Source organism: Pantherophis guttatus, chromosome 4 (assembly GCF_059756535.1).
Source record: "Pantherophis guttatus breed Tessera chromosome 4, ASM5975653v1, whole genome shotgun sequence".
NCBI classification, from domain to species: domain Eukaryota; kingdom Metazoa; phylum Chordata; class Lepidosauria; order Squamata; family Colubridae; genus Pantherophis; species Pantherophis guttatus.
Genome location: NC_142066.1, coordinates 10,965,983 through 10,974,983, shown reverse-complemented (window position 1 = coordinate 10,974,983; position 9,001 = coordinate 10,965,983). Strand labels below are relative to the sequence as shown.

Genomic DNA, 9,001 nt, shown 5'->3' with positions numbered 1-9,001 from the left:
TAGCTGGTCAGAGTCATTTCTGGAAGGTCCTTGCACTTACGACCAGTCCTCGCACTTACGACCCGACTCATTTGTTTGCTTTTAACAATGATCAGCTGTAGGACGGCCCTTTGAAGCCCCGCGACAAGAGTTTAAACAGTTTTTTTTCCCTCTAGTCATCAGCTGGGACTCAGGAGGCAGCAATAGATTGGGGGTGGGACCAAATAAAAGGTAAGAATAATGTGGGGGGATGGGGGTGGGAGGACGGGGGGGAGAACCAGTTCAGTGATGTCATATCGTCACCGCTACCGGCTCCACCGAACTGGACCGAACCGGGAGGAACTCACCACTGCAGTGACTTGCTAAAAGGTTGCAAATGACCAGCTGTCTGCAAGGAGTATCAATCCTTCCATTCTCCACCATCCAGTCAGAGCTGAAGAAGCTCCTTCAGTGAGCAGCAAAACATCTTCAAAGAAAAACCAGAAGGTCCAGTTGCCTCTTGAAAAAGCACCTTTGGGACAACCATGACCTGGATGACTGAGCATCTCTATAGATATTTGGGATATACATCTGACAGATTATAAGAGAGAGATTTGAAATGAGCTGCTTGATATAGAATTGTTGCTTGAGCAGTTGACTAGTTCATATCCAGTTCTTGCAAATGGATTTTTCAAGCTTTGGCTATATAATCACCTTTTTTAAGGAAACCTGTGCAGATCACCTGGAACTCAATTATCTCTCCCGGACTCATTTTCACTCATGTTTAGAATACAAGCAGAAATAAATCCTGTTGCTGCTCCTCCACCTGGTTTACACTAGGTGGCAGAGCTGTGCAAAACCTCACTAAACATTATTTCCCCAGTCCCTGCTTGAAAAATGACACAGTTCCCTCTGCAAATCAAAAAAGAATTCACTCCAATGCTCAATTCTAAATGTAGTGCAAATTGAATTGATTGATTAGGATGCAGTCACTTTTATTTCCCTTTCTCGTTCATCCAGGGAACCACTAAGCCATGGTGTGATTTTTGACTTGTTTTTTCCAAAGGATTGAGATGGACAAAAACCTGATGGATGTTTTATCCTTATGGATAGATCCCCAGCAATTAATTCCACACTTCTTCTTCTTGTGCCATATCCGTCATCAGACATTGGCGATCATGTTGACAATCCTATTTTTATCAATGGCAACACGAAAAAGTGCTTTTGAGTTTTGTCCAAACCAGTCTCTTAGATTTTGAAGCAATGACATTCTTCTTCTGCCTGTGTGATCCGCCAGCAGCCTGTGGAGCTGGCAGTGGAGTCAGACAGTGATGAGGCTGAGGAAGAACATGGGCCAGTCCTGGAGGCTGGGGAAGTCCTGGATGAGGCCTCTGCATCAGAGTCAGAGATGGGGCCAGGGCCATCGGGGAGTGAGGTGCGGACTCTAGAGACTCCAGAGACTGATAGGAGTAAGGCAGAGAAACAGGAGGAGCCTGTTCCTAATGCACGCATGAGAAGAGCTGCCAGAAGGCAAGAGCAGCTCAAGCAAAGAGGACAACTCGGGAGTAGGGCCAAGAGATGATTGGCCCCTCCCATAAGGATTAAAAGAGACCAGCAATGAGTTTGGGCTTAGCCGGAAAACAACGTTGGTAGCTTCATCTTCTTCTTTGTCTATGTCTTGTATTTATTTTTGTATCTGTGATTTCTGAATATTTGCCAAGAAAGGCCTTTGGCAGTTTGCCTAATTGGACCAAGGTTTGCGATAGGACTGAAGAATTTGTGTTGGGAGGAATTTGCTTTAATTTAGTTGAGTGACGCTGGGAATGAAGTAATTCTCAACTGTTTGAATAAAGTTTGTTTGTTTTTTCACTGACTGATTTTCCTACTACTTACTTGGGCCTGGGTCACAACACTGCCTGGATCTCGTTTGCCTTCAATTAGAGGTGGTATTCAGCCAGTTCGGACCAGTTCAGGCAAACCAGTAGGGGAAACTGGTCACTCCTGGACCTGTTTCTCTTTGGTTGGTCACGAAATGTAGACAAGTGTTTTCCTCCTGTTCTATAGAGAATGATTAAAGTTCAACTACTGCTACAGTATGGTAAATGTCTGGAGATTCTCAGTCATCCAGGTCATGTTTGTCCCAGGAGTGAGTTCTAGTTACCTTTACTAACGGTTCCCAATGGGATCGCGCTCACTTGCTTCGCTTGCGCACGCGCCTTGCTTCAATGCATGCACAGATTGCCGATGACAACATCTGCAGTGGTGGGTGGGGCCTCCCACCAGTTTTACAACCGGTTCTTGCAAACCGGTCCGAACCGGGGGCAACCCACCACTGGTTTGTCCCAAAGATGCTTTGTTTGTTTGTTTTTACTGTAAGAGGTTTCATTTCTCATCCAACAAGCTTCTTCAAAATTGATATGTTCATTTTCTGCCTTTGAATAAGTATAGCATTGTTGATCTGTATAGCATTCAATAGCAATAGCACTTAGACTTATATACTGCTTCACAGTGCTTCACAGCCCTCTCTAAACAGTTTACAGAGTCAGCCTATTGCCCCCAACAATCTAGGTCCTCATTTTACCCACCTCAGAAGGATGGAAGGCCGAGTCAACCTTGAGCCTGGTGAGATTTGATCTGCCAAATTGCAGGCAGCCAGCAGTCAGCAGAAGTAGCTTGCAGTTCTGTACTCTAACCACCATGTCGCCAAGGCTCCTACAGTTCAACCTTCAGTTATAATCAAGGGAGCTTCCCACTTTAGTCGCTTCTGATTTACAACATTTGTAAACCCAGTTTCATCATTCTTGTTGATTTCGAAGTTTTTTCCTTAACATAAGAATTCCCAGGTTAACATTATTTTTTCCTATTTGGGTTTGAAAATCAGAGTTTTGGAAAAGCTTTACTTCGTCAATGAGTCGATATCATGCATAGTCTTGTTGAAGGTTGACAAAACCTCTTATTCATCTGGCATAATAATTCAACATTCTCCCCACCCCACCTCTAAACCCACACTTCTGATAATCCAGTTCTAATCTGACTTTAGGCATGAAAAGTGCTAGGGTGACCTTGGGCCAGTTACTCTATCTCAGCCCAACCTATCTCACAGGGTTGTACTGTGGCACAGATTTGTATTAGTACCACTTTATAAATCCTTACTAAAACCACACCTGGAATCCAGCATCCAGTTTTGGTCACCATATTACAAAACAGATGTTGAGACTTTGGAAAAAGTGCAGAGAAGTATGCAGTGGAGTACCCCAAGGCTCTGTTTTGAGCCCAGTACTCTTCAACATCTTCATCAATGATTTGGACGAGGGGATAGATGGGGAATTCATTAAATTTGCAGATGACACCAAGCTGGCAGGAATAGCCAACACTCCAGAAGATAGGCTCAAGAAACAGAAGGATCTTGACAGACTTGAACATTGGGTGCTATCTAACAAAATGAAATTCAACAGTGAAAAAAGTAAGGTTCTACATTTAGGGAAGAAAAATAAAATGCACATGTACAGTATATGTGGTACCTTGCTCAATAGTACTAACTATGAGAGAGATCTTGGAATCCTAGTGGACAACCATTTAAATATGAGCCAGCCATATGCAGCAGCTGCCAAAAAAGCCAACATAGTTCTAAGCTGCATAAACAGAGGGATAGAATCAAGATCACGTGAAGTGTTAATACCACTTTATAATGCCTTGGTTGGAATACTGCATTCACAATGTAAAAAATGATGTGGAGACTCTAGAAAGTGTGCAGAGAAGATCAACTGGGATGATTAGGGGACTGAAGGCTAAAACATATGAAGAACGGTTGCAGGAACTGGGTATGTCTAGTTTAATGAAAAGAAGAACTGAGGGTAGGACAAGAAGCAATGGGTGGAAACTAATCAAGGAGAGAAGCAACCTGGAATTAAAGAGAAACTTCCTAACAGTGAAGACAATTGACCAGTGGAACAGCTTGCCTTCAGAAGTTGTAGGTGTTTCATCACTGGAGGTTTTTAAGAGGCGACTGGACAGCCACTTGTCAAAAAATGGTATAAGGTCACCTGCTTGAGCAGGGGGTTGGACTAGAAGACCTGCAAGATCCCTTTGAGTTGTATTCTGATTGAAATTGATTGAAACCTGGTCTTCCAGGTGTACTTCAAGGTTTTGGTTATCACCTTTAGAGTGCTCCGTGGCTTAGGACCTAGTTATTTACGGGACTGCCTGCTACCACCAATAGCCTCCCACTGGCCGGTACGCTCTCATAGAGAGGAGCTCCTCCGGGTGCCATCGGCCAAACAATGTCGACTGGCGGCCCCCAGGGGAAGAGCCTTCTCTGTGGGGGCACCTACGATCTGGAACGAGCTCCCCCCAGAGATATGGAGGATCCCGGATCTGCGCACCTTCTGTCGCGCTCTCAAGACTTTTTTATTCCATCAAGCTGGCCTGGCCTAAATCTTTCCCCTTTAAAATGTAAATTTTAATTTGTTTTTAAAATTATTGGGTGTTTTAAATTTGTCTCGACCAAATTGTTTAATTCGGTTTTATTCTGTTTTTAAATTTTGTATTTATATGTTTTATTCTGTGGCTGTTCACTGCCCTGAGTCCTTCGGGAGTAGGGCGGTATATAAATCCAATAAATGAAATGAAATGAAACCTCTATAACTGTCTGGTTTGGACAGGACAAGGTTGTTATTGTGGGGCAGAAAAGGAATAGAATAGAATAACAGAGTTGGAAGGGACCTTGGAGGTCTTCTAGTCCAACCCCCTGCTTAGGCAGGAAACCCCACACCACTTCAGACAAATGGTTATCCAACATCAGGAGGAAGAAGGAGTGTTGGATGTGTTTGCTGCCTTGAGTTATTTATATTAAAAAAAAATGATTACAGATTAACAGAGTTGGAAGGGACCTTATAGGTCATCTTGTCCAACACCCCCCCACTACTCAACCAGGAGACCCTACACCATTTCTGACAACTGGCAATCCAGTCTCTTCTTGAAAGCTTCCAGTGACGAAGCTCCTGCAACTTCCAAAGGCAAAGCTGATAATAAATGCAGGTCAAAAATAAATGCACACTCTAACCACATGCTAACCATCGCCCAACTATATCTTGAACATGTGTTCAGGGAACTGAGAAGATGAAGGGAAAAATGAGTGAGACACCCTTTTATGTTAAGGGATATGTAAATTATAGGACAACTTCCTATTTAAATAAGCCAAGGCACCTTTTTCCCGCCAGACTGCAAGGAGAAACATAAAGGGTGATTGGTTGTCTGAATGCTCTTCGTACAATCCAAGTGAACAAAAATGATTCTTTGGCTATATTTGACCTGTGCAGTAGCAGTTCTCAAAGGTAAATTATTTTTCCACCATTCGTATACCAGAGTCTTCTATTTCTCTCTCTCTCTTTCTGTGTAATGGAATTCAGGAATATATATATATATATATTCCAAGTTCGAATCCAAGTAAGGGTATGGCTAGCAGATGAGAGCTAAATAGCTTGAAATAGATCTATACTAGTCTCCCTTTATTTCTTTATCAGCGAAATATAAAGTTGGTATAAAATGGTTTGTCGTGAATGTGACTGCTTGAGGGCTCCTGGATTGGAGCTGAAAGGCGAAAGGGATGTAGTATGCTCCCTCCCACATGCTGGGGTAGACCAGGTGTCTCGATAGAAAAATACTTAATCTCTCCCCTGGCTCAAGCTGATGAAGGGAGGAGAACTTGTGGCTCAGAGGTTAATACAACTGCCTAACATGCAGGCAGCCCAAGTTCAAATCCAAGTAAGGGTATGGCCAGCTGGTGAGACCTAAATAGTTTGAAATAGATCTATCCTAGTCTCCCTTTATTTCTTTATCAGTGAAATATAAATTGGATATATTCTTCTTTCCAGGGGCCCAGTCTCAAATCCGGTTGGTGGAGTCTGGAGGGGATGTGAAACGGCCTGGCGAGTCTCTCCGTCTATCCTGCAGAGCCTCCGGCATCAATTTGATTGACTATTCCATGGGCTGGGTGAGACAGGCTCCAGGGAAAGGTCTGGAATGGATTTCCCATATCGATCCAAATTCATCTAGCATTAAGTACTCGGACAAAGTCAAGGGGCGCTTCACCGTCTCCAGGGACAATGACAACAACCAGCTGTATCTGCAGATGAATGGCTTCACAGAAGATGACGGTGCAGACTATTATTGTGCGAGTTACACAGCGAGAGGAAGTGAATCTGATGCCCAGCAAAAACCCAGAAATAGGAGCCTCTCTCTTTCCTCTTAAGAAAGAAGCCTACAGATCAACCTATTGATGGGAAACCAGCGACATTTTTATTACTCACTAGAAAATATACTAAAGAAATAAAATAGCAGTGACTGTGAGAGGGATCTTGGAGTCTTGGTGGACAACTAGTTAAATATGAGCCAGCAGTGTGCAGCGACAGCCAAAAAAAGCCAGTGCAATCCTAAATTGCATTAGCAGAGGGATACAATCAAGATCAAGTGAGGTATTAATACCACCTTATAAAGCCCTAGTAAGACCACAGCTAGAGTACTGCATCCAGTTTTGATCACCACATTATAAAAAAGATGTTGAGACTCTAGAAAAAGTGCAGAGAAGATCAACTGGGATGATTAGGGGATTGGAGGCTAAAACATATGAAGAACGGTTGCAGGAACTGGCATGTCTAGTTTAATGAAAAGAACTGAGGGTAGGACAAGAAGCAATGGGTGGAAACTAATCAAGGAGAGAAGCAACCTGGAATTAAAGAGAAACTTCCTAACAGTGAAGACAATTGACCAGTGGAACAGCTTGCCTTCAGAAGTTGTAGGTGTTTCATCACTGGAGGTTTTTAAGAGGCGACTGGACAGCCACTTGTCAAAAAATGGTATAAGGTCACCTGCTTGAGCAGGGGGTTGGACTAGAAGACCTGCAAGATCCCTTTGAGTTGTATTCTGATTGAAATTGATTGAAACCTGGTCTTCCGGGTGTACTTCAAGGTTTTGGTTATCACCTTTAGAGCGCTCCATGGCTTAGGACCTAGTTATTTATGGGACTGCCTGCTACCACCAATAGCCTCCCACTGGCCGGTACGCTCTCATAGAGAGGAGCTCCTCCGGGTGCCGTCGGCCAAACAATGTCGACTGGCGGCCCCCAGGGGGAGAGCCTTCTCTGTGGGGGCACCTACGATCTGGAACGAGCTCCCCCCGGAGATACGGAGGATCCCGGATCTGCGCACCTTCTGTCGCGCTCTCAAGACTTTTTTATTCCATCAAGCTGGCCTGGCCTAAATCTTTCCCCTTTAAAATGTAAATTTTAATTTGTTTTTAAAATTATTGGGTGTTTTAAATTTGTCTCGGCCAAATTGTTTAATTCAGTTTTATTCTGTTTTTAAATTTTGTATTTATATGTTTTATTCTGTGGCTGTTCACTGCCCTGAGTCCTTCGGGAGTAGGGCGGTATATAAATCCAATAAATGAAATGAAATGAAACCTCTATAGCTGTCTGGTTTGGACAGGACAAGGTTGTTATTGTGGGGCAGAAAAGGAATAGAATAGAATAACAGAGTTGGAAGGGACCTTGGAGGTCTTCTAGTCCAACCCCCTGCTTAGGCAGGAAACCCCACACCACTTCAGACAAATGGTTATCCAACATCAGGAGGAAGAAGGAGTGTTGGATGTGTTTGCTGCCTTGAGTTATTTATATTAAAAAAAAATGATTACAGATTAACAGAGTTGGAAGGGACTTTATAGGTCATCTTGTCCAAACTCCCCCACACACACTCAAACAGGAGACCCTACACCATTTCTGACAACTGGCAGTCCAGTCTCTTCTTGAAAGCTTCCAGTGACGAAGCTCCTGCAACTTCCAAAGGCAAAGCTGATAATAAACGCAGGTCAAAAATAAATGCACACTCTAACCACATGCTAACCATCGCCCAACTATATCTTGAACATGTGTTTGGGGAACTGAGAAGACGAAGGAAAAAATGAGTGAGACACCCTTTTATGTTGAGGGATATGTAAATTATAGGACAACTTCCTATTTAAATAAGCCAAGGCACCTTTTTCCCCCCAGACTGCAAGGAGAAACTTAAAGGGTGATTGGTTGTCTGAATGCTCTTCGTACAATCCAAGTGAACAAAAATGATTCTTTGGCTATATTTGACCTGTGCAGTAGCAGTTCTCAAAGGTAAATTGTTTTTCCCCCATTCGTATACCAGAGTCTTCTATTTCTCTCTCTCTCTTTCCGTGTAATGGAATTCAGGAATATATATATATATATATATTCCAAGTTCGAATCCAAGTAAGGGTATGGCTAGCAGATGAGAGCTAAATAGCTTGAAATAGATCTATACTAGTCTCCCTTTATTTCTTTATCAGCAAAATATAAAGTTGGTATAAAATGGTTTGTCGTGAATGTGACTGCTTGAGGGCTCCTGGATTGGAGCTGAAAGGCGAAAGGGATGCAGTATGCTCCCTCCCACATGCTGGGGTAGACCAGGTGTCTCGATAGAAAAATACTTAATCTCTCCCCTGGCTCAAGCTGATGAAGAGAGGAGAACTTGTGGCTCAGAGGTTAATACAACTGCCTAACATGCAGGCAGCCCAAGTTCAAATCCAAGTAAGGGTATGGCCAGCTGATGAGACCTAAATAGTTTGAAATAGATCTATCCTAGTCTCCCTTTATTTCTTTATCAGTGAAATATAAATTGGATATATTCTTCTTTCCAGGGGCCCAGTCTCAAATCCGGTTGGTGGAGTCTGGAGGGGATGTGAAACGGCCTGGCGAGTCTCTCCGTCTATCCTGCAGAGCCTCCGGCATCAATTTGATTGACTATTCCATGGGCTGGGTGAGACAGGCTCCAGGGAAAGGTCTGGAATGGATTTCCCATATCGATCCAAATTCATCTAGCATTAAGTACTCGGACAAAGTCAAGGGGCGCTTCACCATCTCCAGGGACAATGACAACAATCAGCTGTATCTGCAGATGAATGGCTTCAAAGAAGAGGACAGCGCACACTATTATTGTGCGAGTTACACAGCGAGAGGAAGTGAATCTGATGCCCAGCAAAA

At 43.4% G+C, this 9,001-nt stretch overlaps 1 long non-coding RNA gene across 1 annotated transcript; it reads left to right on the top strand.

The window, feature by feature from the left end:
* Positions 1-5,193: 5,193 nt before the first annotated feature.
* LOC117657978 (uncharacterized) lies at positions 5,194-6,306 on the top strand. Its single transcript, XR_015734307.1, has 2 exons — positions 5,194-5,291; positions 5,832-6,306. It is a non-coding gene; the product is annotated as an uncharacterized LOC117657978 (long non-coding RNA).
* Positions 6,307-9,001: the final 2,695 nt, after the last annotated feature.